General features: G+C 38.2%; 1 protein-coding gene across 1 annotated transcript in view; it reads left to right on the forward strand.

Annotated features, from left to right (window-relative positions):
* The first annotated feature begins 8,944 nt into the window (after positions 1-8,944).
* Positions 8,945-22,544, forward strand: part of LOC121737987 (hemicentin-2-like) — a 94,756-nt gene continuing 81,156 nt past the window's right edge. The window contains exon 1 of the mRNA XM_042129744.1: positions 8,945-9,059. The gene's annotated coding sequence lies outside the window, so the exon portion shown is untranslated. The remainder of the gene's footprint in view (positions 9,060-22,544) is intronic.

The following is a 22,544-nucleotide window of genomic DNA, read 5'->3' on the forward strand; positions in this document are numbered from 1 at the left end:
CGGAGGCCCAATCCCCTACCCTATTTTATTTTATTTTATTTTATTTTATTAGAAAGGAACAGTAAACAGCTACACTATGTACATATAACTATAGCATAAACAAAGTACAATAATAATAATAGTGTAGCCCACAGCACTGTCCACAGATTTCTTATATTATATTTTACTTAACAAAAGCTAGGATGGCTACTAATCATGCACCAGATATCGCTGACACTACATTAAAAAAACTAGTTAAAATATAACAGTAACAATAAAGTAAGAGCCACTAAGAACTAAAAACTAAAAAGTAAACAGTAAAGAGAAATAAAAAATATATATATAAAAAAAAATATAAAATATATATTGACTACATTTGAAGAATAACAACAGAAATGACTACTATAACTACTAACATTAACTACTACTAACATCTAAATTATGTTACACCTATAGTTAACACCTATGTTAACGTTTTACAACTTGTAAATCGCTTACATAAGTGTATGATATAAACACAATCTAAACTTAGATAGAGAACATGCAAAAATATCAATGTGCTCGAAATAAATGTTGTATGTCTCAACCATACGTCTAATTGGTGAGCGTTCTCCGCTGTTAGTACGACAGGCACCCACAGCGAACAATTTGCCTGCGCGCACCTGTCTTCTATGGACAGTTCTGGGGACCGCGTAGCATATAACATTATTGAGGTCCAGACAGTCGTACTTGTTATGTATAATGTTATACAAAATCATGCCTTCTAACTGCTTACGTCTATCACTGAGTGTCAGGAGTCCGTATTTACTGAGCAGTTGGGAGTAGGGTAGATATGACTTGTGACATCTGTAATGCATGGCCCGAAGGAACTTAAATTGGACATTCTCAATTACATCTATGTACTTATTATAATATGGATTCCAGATAGGCACTGCATACTCCAGCTGAGAACGTACCAGTGTCTTGTATAGGCATAAGTATGAGGAGGAATGTTTAAAGTCATTGGTAGCTCTCATTATAAATCCAAACATCTGATACGCCTTATTTACAATTTTATCAACATGGGTTTTGAGACAGAGTTTTGTATCAAGCAGAATACCGAGATCTCTGACACTGTCCACGTTCTTTAGAGGCTTATTGCAGAGTGAATAGGTAAATCTAATGACCATTTTATTTTTAGTGAAAGTAATATAATTACATTTGGGGATGCTCAATTTCAATTTTCTAGCTAAACAATATGCTGACAGTCTGTCAAGATCCTCCTGTAGAAGAACACAATCGTGTGGACTCTTAATTGCTCTATAGACTTTTAGATCATCCGCGTATAGAAGAAATTTGGAGTTCTTAAAGCAGTTGCCGATGTCATTGATGAATAGTATAAAGAGCAAGGGACCTAGAATAGATCCCTGTGGTACGCCTGAGGTAACATGGGAGAACTCTGAATGATAACCATTAACTACGACCCTTTGTACGCGGTTGGTGATATAAGAGCGGAACCATCTCAACAAATCCCCTCGTATACCGTTGTATGCAATTTTGTCGAGTAGCAACTCGTGATCCACTTTGTCGAAGGCCTTTTGGAAATCCGTATATATGGTGTCAACTTGTACACGATTGTCGATGTTATTAAAAAGGAATACAGAGAAAGTTAGTAAATTGGTGGTAGTTGACCTATGCTTCACAAAGCCGTGCTGTTGTTGTATAATAGCCTTGTGCAGCACAGGATATATCTTATTATGCACCAAGCGTTCAAATAGTTTGGAAAGAGAGGACAATATTGATATCGGACGGTAGTTTGAAACATCTCTCCTGGAACCACCTTTATGTACTGGAGTAATGTTTGCTTGTTTCCAGAGCTTAGGCATCACACCCTTCTTAATACATTTGTTATACATAAGCATTAGAGGCTTACAGATAGAAGATGCAGTGTTCCTCAGAAAGTATGGCGACAGACCATCAGGACCAGGGCCCTTGCTTGGATCGAGAGCTTTGAGCGCAGATCTAACTGTGTCTTCACTAAAGTGAAGGTCAGTAATATGTATGTCATTTGAGGCGGTTTCTGTGGGTTCTCGTATATTGAGCGTGGATGACACTGGTTCGTATACAGATGAAAAAAAGTTGGAGAACATGTTACATACGGATTGAGGATCGTTTGAGGTATCTCCGTTGAGTTGCACTTGTTCAGGAATACCTGCTTTATCCTTACTGTTATGAACGTAGACCCAAAAATCTTTAATATTGGTGTGAATACTATGTTCTACTGATTGAATGTACTTTGTAAAGCTGCTTGCACACATTTCCTTAAAAGTTGCTCTGTATTGTGAGAATTGCTCATAATCGGACAGATTTTTATATTTTTTCCACTTGATCCAGAACTTCTGTTTTTTTCTAAAAGTTTTAATAAGGGTTTTTGAGAACCTATTCCCTTTCCTACCCTCCCCTATTCCCTTCCCTTCCCTACCCTCCCCTATTACCCTACTCCCCCTTAAAAGGCCGGCAACGCACATGCAGCTCTTCTGATGCTGCGAGTGTCCATGGACGACGGAAGTTGCTTTCCATCAGGTGACCCGTTTGCTCGTTTGCCCCCTTATTTCATAAAAAAAAAAAAACGTAAACTGATGGCCTTTTCCTCCTGACCTCTTCACCTGACGAATTGTGGCTTACCCCTTCCGCTGGACGTCATAAGGCTTTGCGGTCACGACTGCTGTATGGATAGGCTTTGTATTGCTAAAATCTATACATGGTGATTGGCATTTCAAAACTCATTGTATTTGACAGAAATTCTACATACAAGACAACATTTTGAAGTTTGTAGTAACTGTAGAAGTTTCGCAAGCTATGAATGTACCCTTAGTGACTAAAGAACTGGTCCGATTTTAACAAATTAACCCCGCGTTCCACTTGACGTTAAAAACGTTTTTTAAATAATGTTTTTTAAAGGAAATGTCATTATTTAAGTATAAAAAAGTACCGTTTTAAAATTGAAAAAAAATTCAATACGCAAAGGTATATCAGTACAAAATTCTGCTCAATAGAAAAAAATATCAAAGATTACGGTTATAACGCTGTTTTATATAATTAAATCATTTTATGGCTAAATTACACACTTTCTAGAAAAAACAAAAAATGTTATACATTTGTCGTAACCTAACCTAAACGATTTGATATATTTGATTTGTGTAATACTGAAAACAAAAGGGTTTTTCTCCTATTTTCTATTATCAAGGCACGCGGCGAGCGCGTAACAGCGACTGTACAAGGCGCGCTGATATGAATGTTATTTTAATGTCCTTTACGTCGATATTCGTACTGACAGACATCCACCTGCTAATTTTAGGGACTACTGGGCCTTAACATCAAGTGGAACGCGGGGAACGTGTCAATAAAAATTCACAGACTTCAATTGTGTGAGACGTCTTGCAAATCTGTCAAATCCATACAAATTCGCGTCGCGTTGCAGTCTGAATAGACCCTCGCTTCACGTGGAGCAATTTAATATTTTTTTCTTAATTAAATAAAGTGTAATAAACTCAGCCAGGATTAGTAATAGAAAACCGGGAAATACTAAGTCATAACAAACAGAGAAACGGGTAATTGGATAAAAGTTGAACTGTTTTCCTGGATTGCAGTTTGCACCAATACAATATCTATTATACAGGGTGTAACAAAACTAAGTGATAATACTTTAGGGTGTGTACGTGTTTCTTGTAGAGAGTTCACTGTGGAAGTAGCAGCGCTGAAAAACCAAAATTTTTTTTCAATTTCGTATAGGGAAATTCGTGATGCTGTCCAGCGTTATTACCCATACAAAAGTGAAAAAAAAAGATCTTTCAGCGCTGCTACTTTCACAGTGAACTCTCTACAAGGGACATATACCCTAAAGTATTATCACTTAGTTTTGTTACACCCTGTATAAGTAATGTGTAGAAATAATAATATGAATAACTAGATTAAAAAAAACTAGGCCTTTACATCCGTTGTGGATGATTTAAACAGTATTTTTCAGAGCGAAGTAACCACTCCTCAAATAATGTAGTGCCTGGGACAAGATTTTTAAATGTCCGTATGGTTGCCCAAGCGCATACGGCATTCTCGCATCATAGTCGGCCTAGTCCAGAGGAAAGAACTAGTCAATACGTCTGGGACCAACTACGTGCGGGTTTCCTCACGATGTTTTCCTTCACCGTACGAGCGTCCGTATTATGTACTTGAGATCAGAAAATGTCTCATAGGTACACGCCTCCACCCGGGTTCGCACCTGCACTCTCTAGGAGTGCGAACCGAAGGTCTACCCATTAGGCCACGGACGGAATAACTAGATATTACTTCCGAAATTCGTTAATCATGCGGGAACCGTACATAATTATTTTCTGCGCAACAAACTGTGTGTGTCTGTCTATCTGTAACCTTTTCACGTCAAAACCACTGAACCAATTTTCCTGAAATTTGGTTATTTTCGAGTCTCGGGAAAGGACATAGGATACTTCTTGGAAAAATGTACGGTTCACGCAAGATAAACGAATTTTCGCGCAACGGAGAACGGCAATTTTGCTGAAAGGATTAATTAAAATCTTGGATACGTCGCAGCCAACTGGTTTAAATAGCCGTTCAATCAAACAGCTAGCCCTTTGACTGAACATCGCCATTTAATCAGACTTCTAGCTTTTTAATTGAATATTTAAGTAACTCAAAACGTTAAATACTTTAAGATAGCTGATTCAGAAGCCGACGTTTAAATTAGTTCAGCGCTCACCACTGCGGCGCTAGGTGAGTTTTGTTTACAATATGGCGTCAACTACCCGGTGTTTTGTGGTTGTATTAAGATATTTTTCTTAAATAATACGTTACAAGTATTATTAAAGATACAGAAATTATGGGGGCACATACAAGCGAATCAAAATTTTAACCAATATTCGAGGAGAAATCCCGTATCTCGTCATGATTATGAAATGCACCACCAAGGTATTTATTGCAATTGTGTTTAAAATAAGTTAGAATACAATTAATCTGCTTGTTATCATTACGGTTGGGTAATAATAGCACTAAACTATTAATCACCTTTGTTAATTTACCATTTAACCAGTTGGCTAAGCGTCATCTAGCTATGCTATTGAACAGCAGTCAACAAGGCGGCTAAACGACGTATAGCAGTTTTATTGAATGGCGTTATTCAGCCAAAGGGTTAGCTGTCTTATTGAATGGCTTTATCAACCAGTCGACTGCGACAGATATACTGTGAGTCCCGGGAAAGGACATAGAAATACTTCGTGGAAAAATGTACGGTTCCCAGGCGATATATAAATTTTGGCACGAAAATAAAAATATTATCCAATGTACAGTCTCCTTTTTCTTACGTAACATACGGAACGGGATATTGTGATTTTTATGCGAAATGTTCTTTCCGGCCGAGCTCATGTCAAAATTGCGTCTTACATTCTTATTAGCGGTCGGGTTTTAGTGGGTACGGCTGCGGCCATTTACCATCTCTTCGGCCGTAGCAAGTCCCACATACCCCGGTGGTCCTTCCCCAACGCTACCGGGGATGCGTAATAGCATTTCCCGACAAAAAAAAAAAAGGCAGGAGGTATTTTAATTTTTAACCCCTTAAGATACTTTAGGGTGTGAACGTGTTCCTTGTAGAGAGTTCACTGTGAAAGTAGCAGTGCTGAAAGACTATTTTTTTTCACTTTTGTATGGGCAAGCGCCCCAGTGCGGTGGCGTCACGACTTTCCCCATACAAAAGTGAAAAAAAATTGTCTTTCAGCGCTGCTACTTTCACAGAACTCTCTACAAGGAACACATACACACCCTAAAGTATTATCACTCAGTTTTGTTACACCCTGTATATTATGGCATCGTAGCAATTAGCATCCAAAGGGTTGAACCGATTTTGATCTAGTTTTTTGTGTTTTAATATACCTAGCGGAATAGAGCAACAATTATCGAGCTGTCAAACGAAACCGAAATTGGTTTCATCTGTGTGTAAAAATATGTGTGCGTATACACCTAGGGCACCTACACAAGCAAGATTGAACCTGAATTCTATGAGATTAAATTGTCAACGTGCGGCACGTGCCGACTGGACGTCAAAAATAGAGTGCTGCTGTCATGTATCACACGTCTCTTTTTACCACGCAGTGTTACTGATAGTGACATCTCTCTTGCTCAGGCCTTTGTTTCTCTATTCCGCTAGGTATTCTAACTTTATGGTTTTAATAGTATGTACATAGTTCATAATTTTCAATTATCATCAACGCGCTTAGTGCTGGAAAATTTGGGTTTAACTATTTTATGAAAGGTTCGAAATTGAAATGAATTCACATATTGACGTGGGAGAGCCATGCTTCGGCACGAATGGGCCGGCTCGACTGGAGAGATACCACGTCCTCACAGAAAACCGGCGTGAAACAGCGCTTCCGCTGTGTTTCGCCGAGTAAGTGAGTTTACCGGAGGCCCAATCCCCTACCCTTTTCCTTTCCCTACCCTCCCCTATTTCCTTCCGTACCCTCCCCTATTCCCTTCCCTACCCTCCCCTACTACCCCTTAGAAGGCCGGCAACGCACCTACAGCTCTTCTGATGCTGCGAGTGTCCATGGGCGACGGAAGTTGCTTTCCATCAGGTGACCCGTTTGCTCGTTTGCCCCCTTATTTCATAAAAAAAAAATATATATATGCGAGAAAAATAGATTTTTTTCACATTTCACAATACTCTATCTATCTATTTTTATCTAATTTTTATGAAGTAGGCATATTGTATTAAGTATATTTTTTTTCCCGTGGTGCTTCCCCCTTTGTTGGGACATCACTGTCATTACACTTTGGCTGTCTCCCGCTTTGCTTGGGGAGGGAAATTGGATATCTCTTACTCCTCCTAAATTTCTTCTGATTCATTTCGTTGCGGGTCCCAAGACAGCTTTAGCATGTCCCTCGGGCTCCCTGAGATCATATCAAAGGGTTTTCGTGGTTGGTTACCACTGTTGATCCTGACGACACAGGAGTTGCAGTGGTGGGAATGTGGGGTGGGCCTTTTGCCAGTTAAAAAAAAATACTCTATCTATACAACTTTTTAACGACGTCCTTTGTGTATGTCTGTTCGTTGCATCGGTGAAGAAAATCCTAAACTACTGCCGCCAAACGGTAGGGCAACGTCTTAACTACAGCTACATAAAGCGTCAAAAAATCACACGAATTTTTTAAAAGTTATGAAAATTTTTGTACGTCTGGGGTTTGTCAGACCCCACGTGGTGCACGGAGTTTTAAAACCGTTTAACGTACACATTGACATATTGTAAAACGCCTGCAGTCGTTGCGGACTTTTAAGCTTCAAAACGCGATTCGATTTACTAATTTAGCTGTCCCAGCCTGTTCGTGCCGAAGCTTCATAAGCTGCAAGTGCATACTCGTGCATATCAGCTTATTGTGAGTTGTGACTCACAAGTCATAATTAAAATAATCTTAACAAAGCCGCTGGCGAGCGGCCAAGCAGTTAACTGTTAAGATTACGCTATAGTTTACACGGCGATTCGAGGCGGAGGTCATTGAACTTTGTCAAAAACTTGACTATGTATTTCGTTCTCTAGGGGTTGATTCAGATCGCAACGTGACGCGTAGATGCATTTCAAAAATATGGATTTGACAGATTCGCAAGACGTTTCGCGCAATTGAAATCTGTCAAATCCATACAAAATGCCGCGCCGCGCCTCGCCTCGCCTCGTCGCGTTGCGGTCTGAATTGACCCTAATCCGCGCGGACTGCGATTGACTATGAAGTTGTCAAAAAATGTTTCTAGTCTGAAATACTAACCCAGCCAGCGATAGCCAGACTTTCGTAATTTTATAATATCTGGAAGTTTTCCTGTTTATAACCCCAATGGAGGTAAGAACGACCAACAACCTATGGAGTTTCGGTCGTGGTTACTTTAAGAGTTTATATAACTTTCGATACAGAATAAAGCTCAATTTTTTTCACATTATCTTTGGGATAACTGTAGGAATATCGTCTTCCAGTGCCGGACATTTTCGACAGTTGCTACTTGCTTCCGACTGCCAGACACCCCTAAAAAGCCTAAAGACTTTAAGGGGTTGGATGTAGGGTTGCCAACTATACTGTTTTGAAGAGTATTATACTGTTTTTCACTTAATTATACTTTTTACTGTTGAACAAATTCAAATTCTCTAATAAGCATACAATAATATACAATAGTATATTATACACATATACTAAACAAAACAAAACAAAAATAAAGTATGCAAAATACTGTTTTCAGCATCAAAATGAGAACACTATAAGACGTGTTATATTAAACTTAGACGCTCAGAAATTGTATTTTTATTTTAAGTAAGTTTGGCGAGAAGCTCTAGTAATGTAGGTACGTATTTAAACGAAAAATCAAATAAAATACTGTTCATTTTTCTAAAATACTGTTTAAAATATTGTTTAGAGATCTGAATAAATATAGTCTATTTCTTGTGAAAAAAGTTGGCAGCCCTAGCTGGATGTGAGTTTTCAAGCAAAAAAACTAGATCAAAATCCACCACCCGTTTGGATGCTATGAAGCAGACACACAGGAAGACAAACAACCGACAGATACGTCAAACTTATAACACCCCCCTTTTTTATCAGGGGCCAATCAGGGACTAAAAAATATTTACTTCTAGATGACTCTCCGTTGCGACAAAATTGGTCTATCGCGCGGAAACCGTACATCTTTCCGGGATGAGAAGTATGCTATGTCCTCTCCCGGGATACAGAGTACCTCCATACCGAGTTTCAGAAAAATCGGTTCATTGGTCTGGGCGTGAAAAGGTAACAGACATGCTACGGACCAATACTTCTGACCTTTATTCCAAGGACATAAAGTTCATATTTAGAAGCAAACCTACCCCTGCCAGTCCCGACAGCGGGGGGTTCCCCACTCACCCCCTCCTTACCCCTCAGCGTCAAATCAGTTTGGCGCGAACGCTGGAGCGGTGCGTACATGTCGCACGCTTACAAACGCGTTTACGTGTGTGGACTGTGGTTTAAAGTTTTTTCCAAATTCAAATTTCAGTTGAGTGAGTGAGTGAAGTGTTTATGGACAGGTTGGTGAATTTTGTGTATTATTTTCGTGTTTTTTTACGTGCGAAAATCTTGTGGAACCGTGCTTTTTACCACGATTTCAAGGAGCCTGAGATCAGTACTAGATACCAACTGAGGGCTCAAAGGCTCCTAATTTTTTAAAGCTACTAAATATCCAGTGACTGATTAAGCGGCAAATATATCGCATAAGTCTAGTACTTAAATCTTAAGTTGCAGGCAATATCCGATATTGCCTGCAACTTCCATGCACACGAAAATTCGTTTGTGGTGCGAGAATCGTACATTTTTCTAAGATAAAAATCGGCCAAGTGCGAGTCGGACTGGCGCACGAAGAGTTCCGTACCGATACAGAGCAAAAATAGGCTAAAATTTATTATTAAATATTAAAGTAAGTATAAAAAAAGAATGTGTGAAAAATTCAAGTGAAGCCTCTTGCGGCTTGCCATTATTGATATACAGATAGAGTGAAAAAGGCCGAAAAAATCACGTTTGTTGTATGGGGCACCCCTTAAAATATATTAATTTTATTTTGTTTTAAGTATTTATTGTTATAGCGGCAACAGATATATCTGTTGCCGCTATACTATAACAATAAATACTGTATATTATATCATGGAGCTACTATATATTAGCTCCGTGGTATAATACACAATCTGTGAAGATTTCAGAAGTCTAGCTATAGCGGTTCTTGAGATACAGCCTGGAGACAGACAGACGGACAGACAGTCTTAGGCCCGTATTTTTGGTCAGTACTTAAGATGCGACCCGGTCTCAAGGTCAAGACGCGGTTCGGCTCTGTGATTGGTCCAAATTTTGACAGCCAACCAATCACAGAGCCTGAATCGTGTCTTGAGACCGAGATGCGTCTGAGTACTGACCAAAAATACGGCCCTTAGTCATAGGGTCCCGTTTATACCCTTTGGGTACGGAACCCTATCGCTTCAAGCTTGAATACACACTTATAATATTAACATGGATTATCTTAGTTTCCCTTTTACATGTGAATATAAAGTGTGTCTGTTAGTCAAATTAACGAGGATATTGCTAAAGGGATTTGCATGAAACTTTGCAATTTGCATACAGATACTCGAGTACAGTGCCGTAAATAGCCTTTTTTGCGCCCTGTGCGAGCTTCATAACTGCGCCCTAGTTTTTTTAAATTAGGTATTACTTATAGGTACCTAAAGCAATGCTAGTGTAGGCCTATTGTTTCATTCAAGGTGATGAAATAAAATTTGGTGTTAGTAGACCAATTACAATAATAGTAAAATGATATTATACTAATATTTTGGAAATTATAAAAAAAAAATGTTTTGTCTAATTTAATAGACTTTTTGATGTTACTGGCATGTAGTATAACGTATTGTTGGGATCGAGCACTAGGGGCGCAGCGGGAACTTATCAGGAGCAAACCGAAAAAATAATAGTACTGGCTGGTCTGGCCATTCTTGCGCCCCCAGAGTCTACGCCCTGTGCCTGGGCACCGGTGGCACCGCCCTATTTACGGCACTGCTCGAGTAATGGGTCTTTCTAATGTTGCCAAATGTGTCTTCAGTAGGTCTCCGCGTAGCGGCTGATTAGCTATGTGTGAAATATTTATATAAAAAACTAGCTGTCCCGGTGAACTTTGTGTCACTTTAAAACCTTCCCTGGGGCCTGGACTTCAACGAATATTTTAAGACTAAAATCAGCCCAATCCGTTCAGCCGTTTTCGAGTTTTAGCGCGACTAACACATTTGAAAATCCATTTTTATATATAAGATATTCAATGATCAAGGATATTTTTTTAAAATCTACCATCCAAATTTGCCATCAGATCCTGGTAGACCAGTAAGCTATACCATTAAAACAAAGACAATCTTTTCCGAGTTAAAAAATCTTTCGCTGATTAAAAAAGACAATTATTATTTATTTGGTTCAAGTATTTGGCTTTGAACTTTGAAGTGTAAATTTCTTGTTAAACTCAAGTGTACTGTGTACCTCCTGATTTCACTTTGAAATTATTTTCAAAGCTGCGGCAAAGTCAAAGGGATATCGTTGATGTATTTCTACAGAACGCTGAACCGATTTTGACGAAACTTGGTAGGAGGCACTTTAAATCATTGGATTCTCCGGTCGAGCCGGCCCATTCGTGCCGAAGCATGGCTCTACCACGTAAGAAAGTAGTATTACAGTAGATGTAATACTGTAATTTTTGGTGTAAAAAGTACATTTAAATAGTAATTTTGAGATGAAACCAGTTCGGTAGTACAAGCTATCATAAATATTCTTTTAGTACCGCCTCTTGATGTGGATTGGTCGTTAAAATAAGGTCCAATGATAAAAAACAAGATATTATCTTTAATCGCTTCCGTTTGTGTAAAAAAACCCAAGAAAATATGTACATTTTGTATGCCTCTATGAAAATTGTCACATTGTTTCTTTTTTTTTTTAATGAAATAAAACGGGCAAATGGGTCACCTGATGGGAAGCAACTTCCGTCGCCCATGGACACACGCAGCATCAGAAGAGCTTTTAAGAGGGAATAGGGTAATAGGGGAGGCTAGGGATGGGAAGGGAAGGGAATAGGGGAGGGTAGGGAAGGGAATATGGTAGGGGATTGGGCTTCCGGTAAACTCACTCACTCGGCGAAACACAGCGCAAGCGCTGTTTCACGCCGGTTTTCTGTGAGAACGTGGTATTTCTCCGGTCGAGCCGGCCCATTCGTGCCTACGCATGGCTCTCCCACGTTTCTCTTCTGGGCTTCTTACGAATATTCGATCAGCTATGTGTAATTAGAGATCAGCATTTTTTAAACATCCCTAAAAAGCACACTGCTAAGAAAATTCCGCCGCTAAAAACACTTTAAAAACATGCCGAATCTAAACATCACTTGGTTTCAATAGTTTATGATTCCTTCGATCGCGGATTCTTGGAAATCTATTTATCATCATCATCATCATTAGCCTTTTGCCGTCCACTGCTGAACGTAGGCCTCCCCCAATGAGCGCCTTCATCCCGATCTTGGGCAGCCCTCATCCATCCGCTGCCAGCCACTTTCTTCAAATCGTCGGTCCACCGTGCTGCGGGACGTCCTACACTACGTTTGCCTAAGCGTGATCTCCACTCTAACACTTGTCTGCTCCATCTACCGTCTTCCCGTCTTCAGACATGACCAGCCCACTTCCACTTCAGTGTGGAAATCTATTGTTATTCAATTATAATTGTTGTCGCGGTCTCCGGTCACCAGTGTCCTTATGGGGGTTGAGAGGGCTAAGTAGTTAGGGTCAATTCAGACAGTTTCTGGACATAGACTTCATTTACAAAATGTACTTAGTTTATGTCCAGAAAACCCAAAAAAGCTCAACGCCGCAAAGAAAATTCCGCCGCTAAAAACACTTAAAACATGCCGAATCTACTAACATCACTTGGGCTCAATAGTTTATGATTCCTTCGATCGTGGATTCTTGGAAATCGATTGTTATTCAATTGTTGTCGCGATCGACGATGTCCTTAAGGGGAGATCGCAGACTAGATCGCACAAAAAGTCTGTCGTCTGCGATCTCCCTAAGTTTCTGGACATAGACTACATTTTGTGCAATGTTGTTAAGTAACAAGCCGGCGCTTATGAAGACATCAAGGAATAGTCTGTAATAATAAATACATAAATCACACAATTGTAATATTTGCGGAGTAATTGTTTGAGACAGATAAGCGTTGATGTACCATCTAGGGATGTCGCATCCGATAAATTTATAGTTTAACTAGCTGTCCCGACAAATGTTTCTTTGCCATATAAAGTATTTCGCCCGTATTATTTTATTGAAGTGATTAAATAAGTATGTCACCATGACAACGTCCATCGCTATCCCGTCGCACAAACAATGGTGGCCGTCAGTCTCGAGTTGTGATAATTTACTATTATTTATTCAACAAATGCACTTATCATTTATCAATATAAAAAGTACCCAGTAGCCGATTCTCAGACCCACTGAATATGCATATAAAATTTGGTTAAAATCAGTAAAGCCGTTTCGGAGGAGTACGCGGCCTAACATTGTGACAAGAGAATTTTATAATATATATAAGATAACTAGAAGTCCCGCGCGGCTTCGCCCGCGTAAATTACGAGTTATACGGAAACCGTACATTTTCCCATAAAAAATAGCTATACTTCCTTCACGTGGTCTACTCTATATCTGTGCCAAATATTGCCGTAAAAATTGCTCCAGTAGTTCGTGAGATAAACCCTTTCTAGTATTACCATCGTTTTTCCCACATTTTCCTGAGTTTCTTCGGTCGTATTAGTCTTAGCCTATAGTCTTAGTTCTTACTCGATAAATGAGCTATCTAACACTGAAATAAGTTTTAAAATCGGACCTTTAGTTCCTGAGATTAGCGCGTTTAAGCAAACATACTCTTCAGGTTAATAATATTAAGTGTAGATTTTTTTGTATTTCGAACCACTCACTCAATATCTCGATGCAAAATCTTACTTGTTGGTAGCATATGCTTAGAATACTTCTCACGAAACCGAAGTCACCACATGTTTCCCTATAAGTTTTGAGGAGTTCCCTCGATTACTTATGGATCCTTCATCAGATCACCACTTTTCTGAATATAATACCAAATTGGGATGATAATTTTTCAAAATTTTTCTTTTGGTATATAGGGATATACCAAAAGAAAAATTTTGAAAATCGGTTAACAAACGGCGGAGTAATCGTTGTACATAAAAAAACGAACATTACATCTCCCCCAATTTGAAAGTCGGTTAAAATTGTAGCCTATGTGTTATTCTAATGTATAAGCTATATTATTGTAAAGTTTCATTACAATCCGTTCAGTAGTTTTTGCGTGAAAGAGTAACAAACATCCATACATCCACACATCCATACAACTACATCCATACATCCAAACAAACTTTCGCCCTTATAATATTAGTAGGATAGTAGGATAATTATTATGTTGCTTGGCTGCTTGCTAAATCCTTGTGTAGAAATTGCTTATGACGCGGGAATAGTATGTTTTTCGAGGCAAAATCTCTTTTCTTTAGCTGAGACTGAAAGTATCTCCAAAATTTTATTAAAATTGGTTAAGCTTAAGAGTGATGCAGACAGACACACCATCATTCTCATTTTTAGGGTTCCGTACCCAAAGGGTAAAAACCCTATTAAACTGAGACTTCGTCGTCTGTCTGTTTGTCCGTCTGTCTCAAAAACTGCTATAGCTAGACTTCTGAAATTGTCACAGATTGTGTATTTCTATTGCCGCTATAACAACAAACACTAAAAATAAATTAAAGATTAAGGGGGGCTCCCATACAACAAATGTGATTTTGGCTTTTTTTGCTCTATCTCAGTAATGGTAACAAGTAGGCACTTGAAATTTTCACAAAATCCTCAATTATATGTGTACTTTAATAATTAATAATAAAATAAAAATTAAATACTTAAATATTTAAGGGGCGCTCCCATACAAAAAAAAACACATTTTTTGTCTACTTTTGCGGTACGGAACCCTTCGCGCGCGAGTCCGACTCGCACTTGGCTGATTATTAATGTGGATTGTACTCGTAGTAGTCGTGGTGTAAGAAATTATAAAGCAACAGTATTGATTGAATAAAGTTAACAGAATATATTTTCTGCTGTAGCAAACATACGCCTGGCACGAATGGGCCGGCTTTTGAATGAGCAATTCGGGACAGCAGCGGCAAATCTGTCAATTCAATATTTATCTTCTTGTTTAGTAAATAAAGTTCACTTTCAAATGGTTTATGTCACTTTGCTGTATGAACCTTACTACAGTCTGTCAAGAAAGAGTAGAACGCTTAAGCACACTTTAAACACGTTCTTGCACATTTTTATCTCGATTTAATAAAGGTTTTCATATTTTTTTATGTGATTTCAAAATTGTGTACACCGTCTACCCTTTTTTGATAAGCTATAGATACTTGTAAAGGGGTATTTCATAATAAACGTTCGTAATTTGTGACATTAGTTCTGAATGCGAAAAGCCTGCTTAGAATTCATGTCGCGGTGAAACCACGCTTGGTTTATTGTTATTAGGTTGGCAGATGGCACTATTGTGGAATCTGGACGGCCGGAGAAAATTCAGAGTGTAAAAGCGATACAGTTTTCATTATATCATTACGATTGTACATGATTAAAATTTTGAAACTTTTTTTAAATTAAATTGTATTTTTTTAAAATAAATATTATGTCAAACAGTAAACACATCTTCCTTTATATTTTCATGCATCTAAGGAGTAAGGAATCTTTTGACATATTGTACTCATTATCGTCACATTTGTCACTACCTACTACGCTAAATACGTTTAAATATTATGCGAATGATCACCAGCCTGTATTGACTATTTTGTTGTTTTTGTATAGAATTCTACTGCTCACTTTTATGCCTACTAAGATATTATGTTTGAGTCAATCACCAGTGACTAGGGAATGCTATTTTTGAATATTTTTTTAAAGAAATATTAGAATAATAATATTCCCTACCAGTGACACAAAACGCGACGTCCCTATATCTATGATACGTCAGCGCCATTAATGCTATTATTTATGTCTTGTTGACTGTCTCCATTTACAAGTACTATCAGACGATTTAGTGATGTTAACATGTCTTTACTAATATTATAAATGCGAAAGTGTGTCTGTCCGTTAACACCCAATACTATCCCCCAATAATAATATAATCGCTGAATTAATTTTGATGAAATTTGGTATGATTAATTTTTAGGACCAGGAAAGGACATAAGATGGGTATTTTTTATCCCGAAAAAATGTAAAGTTCCGGCGCGATAAACGGGCGTTGCTGAAATCAACCAGTTAGCTATTTAAGAGGATTCCACACCGCCGTTTTTCCATACAAACGCTGTCCCCTGTTTCCTCTCTGGATAATACCGGTAGAGTTATGATTTTTTTCCTGAATATCTATGGCCACTATTAGCATGTCCCTATGTTTTCTTTTTTTTCAGAATTTAATTATTAAAAAAGATAAGAACGTCCAAAAACCCAAAATAATAGCCAGATTTTCCTCTGTGTTCAAACACCCACAAAACAAAACTGGCTAGAATATACAAAAAAAAATAAAACATAGAAACACAGCTCAAGCCTTGCTTTAATACTTAATGAAAAAATTACTTAAATCGGTTAAGTTTTAGAGAAGGAATCAGCGGACAACGAATCGAAGATTTTCTGTTCTTTTATTAGAACTTTTGTCGTGTTGTCTCTATCGCGCTCCGCGGTGGGAGACTTGAGATTGGTGAGACAGCAATACATTTTCAAATACCTATTTTCAATTTCTCTCGCCCCTGTTGTATCCTCTTAAGAGCTGGCGCGCACTAAGACTTTTTGCTGCGCGATTATCTTACCGAGCGAAAAAAATTCAAATAAAATGTCACTTTATGACATACGTTATAACCATAGACTTAATATATACTGTCATAGGTTTATGGTTATAACTTATATAGCTTTAATTTTCTACCGAAATTGGTCTAGCAACCCATGCCGCCGATGCTTTTCAGCGTAGTCGTAAAGTGACATTTTATTTGAATTTTTGTAGGTCGGTAAAATAATCGCGCGGCAAAAAGTCGTAGTGCGCGCCAGCTCTAATATGCAATATGTTGGTACTAGATGTGACGCGGGACGTACATTTTGTTTTTGCGAAAAAAAATTACCATCTAAGCTGAATGAGATAAGCTAAACTTTTCCACATAACCATGCTTTTATAATAATAATAACATCAATTTAACAAAGAAGGTAATTCAATTTGTATGACAATAACCAAGGACATGCATTGTATACACCGTGGTATACACACCCGAATTTCATTGTAATGTAGACTATGAAGTATGAACCACAATGTACAGGAAATTATTTGTGGAATATCACTGAAGCGTGCCCCAAAATGTGCTTCTGCGCGAATTGGTCGGTGTGTGACAGCCTTAGGTCAAATCGGTTCAGCCGTTCTCGAGTTTTAGCGAGAGTAACAGGGATGATCTCTAAAGTGTATGAGTTAGTAGCGAAATGTCTAATGTTGAAGACCAACGAGGGCACACCAGCTGACAGATTTAAGGCGACGCCTTGATAATTTGGCTTTAGCGATATCGATTTTTCTCAGCAATGACTTAAGCTAAGAAATTAAAGTTCATTGTCAGTATTCATCATGTCTTTGTCTTTGAATTACCCATAGCATAACACGATTGGTCAACTTTTACAAAACAGAATGATCAATCAAAAAAACCTCTGTAAAAAAGGGATTCTAATTTTGTCAACAGAGGAGAGTGATTTAAGCTTCCAAAATTTGTACATAGATAATTTGTACATAGAAGCATACACTTTAATTTGCCCATAGCTTATATGAAATATATTTGTGGTTTTTAAATGACGTGACAAAAACTATTTTGTCGCTTACGCCCTTTCCATTTCTCGCCGGGCCGGCCTCTCATAGAAAACAAGCAATCTAAAACATATCCAACACGGTTTTTTACTTTAACGGGGCGTCACCTTAAGGAATTAATCTCACAGGTTTTAAGCTATTCCATAGCTTTTATCGCGTGCTTTGAGCGCGGCGACCGAATCAAAAAATTCCGTAACGAAAAATACCTAACACGCCCCATTTCGACCGGCACTCGCTTCGGCACGGTGTTTGTGTGAGTGCGACTAGACATCTGCGAATTATAATTGCACTACATGACGCCCGCAACTCCGTTCCGCCAAAATTCGTTTATCGCGCGGGAACCGTACATTTTTCCGAAATACAAAATATGCCATCTTTTTTCCCGGGACTCAAATTTCAGCAAAATTGGTTCAGCGGTTTGAGCGTGAAGAGGTAATAGACAGACAGACAGACACACTTTCGCATTTATAATATTGTATGGAAGTATAATGTATAATGGATGAGTTGATAAAAAATGCTACGCTTTACCGCGGCAGTCTCCGAGTGCCACAGTAGAACAAGCCTATATTCAAAGCGTGTGGAATATCCAATCGGTCGTTAACTCCTATAGGTCCCTTATCCTTCCCTTATCTTATCTTAAGTTGGATTACCGCCTTATGATAGGTGATAAGGCCTATTATGTAATCAAAGAGATATATGACATCCGGTAAACTTAATAATAGCTGAATTAGACGCTTTTAAAATCCATACCAATATTATAAACTAGATAACGTCCGCTTCTCCGTGCCAAAATTCGTTTATTACGCGGGAATCGTACATTTTTCTGACAAACAGTATCCTATGTCCTTTCCTGGGACTCAAAGTATCTCCATACCAAATTTCAGCAAAATCGTTCCAGTAGTTTAGGCGTGAGGAGATAACAGACATACATACAGCTGACAGACACACATTCAGGCATATTACTAGGGATTTCTACGAATTTTCGATCAGGTCACGTGTGTAACATTTTTCTCCGCCCTAAAAAGAGCACAACACCGCTAGAAGTTTTCACATCAAAAAGTTGTCTCGACATAGTATTTTGTATTGTTTCCATTTTGAGAACCCCTGGCTTAATCAATGTAATGTTAACATAAGCATTAGTTCTAACATGTATAAGGGTAGGTAACCAAACCTCTCGGAATTAGCATCAAGTTTCCATTCTGAATAGGTTTTGGCATTTCCAATTATTGGCTCGAAGGACCAAGTTGGTCCTCCTAGCCGGACTTATTGATTATATTGGATTAAAATTATTTAGTGCGCGTTCTAATATTCTTAGTATGAGAATAAGCTTTATAATGTTTTGTCCTTATCTGATATGTTAAAAATTCATTTGATAGGAAAGGACAATAATATAGAATTTTCATTGCTTTTTTATATTTAAGGTATTGTTAAGATTAACCCTTAAATAATAGTTGGGTTATAAAATAACTAGATGACGTCCGAAACTCCGTGGCGTTTATCGCGCGGAAACCGTACAATTTTCTGAGATAAAAATCATAATTAGTCCTTTCTCGGGACTTAAAGTATCTCCACACCAAAATTCAGCAAATTCGGTTCATCCGTTTTGAGCGTGATGAAGTAACAAAAATCTGAGGAGTGTGAGATGAGTGGTCTGTCAGAAAAACAGAGAGACAGACAAACACATTTTGCATATATCTACACTATAATATTATAAAGCGAAAGAGTTTGTTTGTTTGAACGCGCTAATTTCAGAACCAGAACCTACTGGTCCGATTTGAAAAATTCTTTCAGTGTTAGACAGCCCATTTATCGAGGAAGGCTATAGGCTATATTTTATCACGCTAAGACTAATAGGAGCGAAGAAATAGAAGAAAATGTGTTAAAAACGGGGGAAATTATTTGAAAGGGCTTATCTCACGAACTACTGGAGCAATTTTTCTGTTATTTGGCACAGATAAGAAGTAGACCACGTGGATGATCATAGGCTATTTTTTGTGGACTAATTTGTCTATGAAATATCTAATTTACGCGGGTGAATCCACGCGGGAATTGTATGGACATGGATATTATAACAATTGTACTATAAATACACCCGTTTCAATGTAAAATGAAATATGCAATATAAAGTGCGTTATGAACATCTGTTGGTAATGGGGAATTCCCACAATTCCCGCCAAATTGCGCTCGTTAGTCATTAGCTGAGTTAGATGTATTGTACATCAAGTACACTCGTTATAATTTTATGTACTTTTAACCCTCAAAAGGGTCGTTTAATACTTTATTCTAATTTCGTTTTGTTCGTCGAAACCGTACGTATAGTCTGTCAAGAAAGTGAAGAAATTAAAAAGTGGCAACATCGTAGTGTCATCCCTTTCAAATCAATCTAAGAAAAAAGGGATGACACTACTATGTTGCCACTTTTTAATTTCTTAACTTTCTTGACGGACTATAGATGATGCGCCCACAACTCCGTTGCGCCAAAATACGATCCAAAATATCTCCATACGAAATTTCAGCAAATCAGTTCAGTCGTTTAAGCGTGAAGTGACAGATATACACATTTTCGCATCTATACATATAAATAAAATTGGAGTGTCTGTTTGTAATATTGAAAGAACCGTTTTTTACTACATGCATATGAATCTATATACGATACATACACGAAAACAACATTTTTTACAATTTTTGTCTGTATGTCTGTCTGTCTGTCTGTCTGTTTGTTCCGGCTAATCTCTGAAACGGCTGGAGCTATTTTGCCGGGACTTTTTTTGGTAGATAGCTGATGTAGTAAGGTGTAACTGAGGCTACTTTTTAACCGACTTCCAAAAAAGGAGGAGGTTATATTTTACTTTTTTCATATTTGTTAGCGGACTGTCCAATGTCCATCTTTGTTATTATACTACTATAATATGTTGACGCGGACGAAGTCGCGGGCAACAGCTAGTTTATAATATTGCTAAGGATTCTTATTAGTTATTACTAAAGGATAGTAGTGTGAACGCTGCCTAACATTTGTCAGTGTCAGTTAAAATATACCTCGTTAAATTATTTCGTTTGAACGCTCCATATACTTCCCGTTTGAAATTTCATGACGTCATCTTAAACTAGATGTACAGTGTACTACAAGATGGCATCATTGCGTTTTAGAAGACATTTCAGTACATATATCGATTTATAGATACATAGTAAAGTAATTGACGTTCGGAATTCAGAGAACTGAACATTTTTCGAAGATAAGAAGTATCCTGTGTTTATTTCTAGGACTCAAATTATCTCCATATAAAAATATCATCAAAACAGGTTCTGTGATTTGGGCGTGAAGAATGGACAGACGCACTTTCGCATTTTAAATGATATTGGTTTTTTTTTATGAAATAAGGGGGCAAACGAGCAAACGGGTCACCTGATGGAAAGCAACTTCCGTTGCCTATGGACACTCGCAGCATCAGATGAGCTGCAGGTGCGTTGCCTGCCTTTTAAGAGGGAATAGGGTAATAGGGGAGGGCAGGGATGGGAAGGGAATAGGGGAGGGAAGGGAAGGTAATAGGGTAGGGGATTGGGCTTCCGGTAAACTCACTCACTCGGCGAAACACAGCGCAAGCACTGTTTCACGCCGGTTTTCTGTGAGAACGTGGTATTTCTCCGGTCGAGCCGGCCCATTCGTGCCGAAGCATGGCTCTCCCACGTGTAAAGGTAAAGTATGAATGGCAGATCTACGTAATTTGATCAATTATAAAGGAATTTTGAAAATCGGTCCACAAACGGCGGAGTGATCGTTGAACATACAAAAAATATACACAACCATCTCTTTTTTTTTTTAAATCGGCCAAAAGCGCCGAAAGATCCTTGGAGGACCTAACTTATTTTAAATCCAATTCGCTTGGGAGTTCTTAATTAGCGATTTTAGCTTGGCTAAGACTAATTTCTAATGTAATTGGTACAAACAAACGTTTCTTTTATTAGATAAGAAAACCACCGGTTCTAAGTTTTAGTTCGTATCTAAAACTTTGACTAAAAGTGATAAAACTGAACGACTTTCCGCAACTTAAGTTAACAAATATGGGTCCAATAAAAGACTTTAAGCACTTTAAAAGAGAGAATCTTGTATATACTCGTTTTCAATTTAGTTTTATCTAAACTTTATAATTAGGCGTTTTTAAAATTAATTATAACTAGCTGTTGCCCGCGACTTCGTCCGCGTGGACTTTAGTTTAGTAGTCAACAAAGTTTGTGTCAAATTTAAAAACTTTTTAAAACCCTGGTAACTGGTACCCCTCTTAGGGCCGCGCTACACCGGAATGGCAGCGCTGAAAGTGCTCGCCTCGCCGCTGCCATTCCGGTGTAGCGCGGCCCTTAATTAATCAAAATACCCAAAAACAGCTAGTTATGAAAAACTATAAACAAAAACATAATAACTAATAAGTATGATTAGTTCTATGTTACAATGAAGTAAAAAATAAAACACCATCTGTTGAATCGTAGTAGAACTAAAATGTTCATTGCATCGATATATTTCTGGATTTTTTATAATATTAAACATAAAATATATTTAAAATTTTTGAAATATTATTTTAATACACATCCAAGACCCAGGAACATTGAAAACTTTTTGTTCCGCCTGCGGGACTCGAACCCAGGACCCCCGGGATGAGCGCTGGCCACGCGCAATGCGAATTGATTTTCATCGATATTTTCATGGAAATAAGATATTTTCCCACATCAAAATGTAGCCTATGTCCTTTCTCAGACTCTAGAATAACTGTGTACAAAATTTCATTGCAATCGGTTCAGTAGTTTTGGCGTGAAAGCGAGACAGACAGACAGACAGACAGAGATACTTTCGCATTTATAATATTAGTATAGATTAGTATAGATTAGGACTCTAACTTTATTGGCATGACTAGATTACGCCCGAAACTCCGTTACGAAAAAAAATTGTATACATGAGCCGGCCCATTCGTGCCGAAGGATGGCTCCCCATCCTTCGGCACGAATGGGCCGGCTCGACCGGAGAAATACCACGTTCTCACAGAAAACCGGCGTAAAACAGCGCTTGCTTTTTAACCCATTTTTTATGAAAATCGATTTTT

Source organism: Aricia agestis, chromosome 22 (assembly GCF_905147365.1).
Source record: "Aricia agestis chromosome 22, ilAriAges1.1, whole genome shotgun sequence".
Lineage (NCBI taxonomy): Eukaryota > Metazoa > Arthropoda > Insecta > Lepidoptera > Lycaenidae > Aricia > Aricia agestis.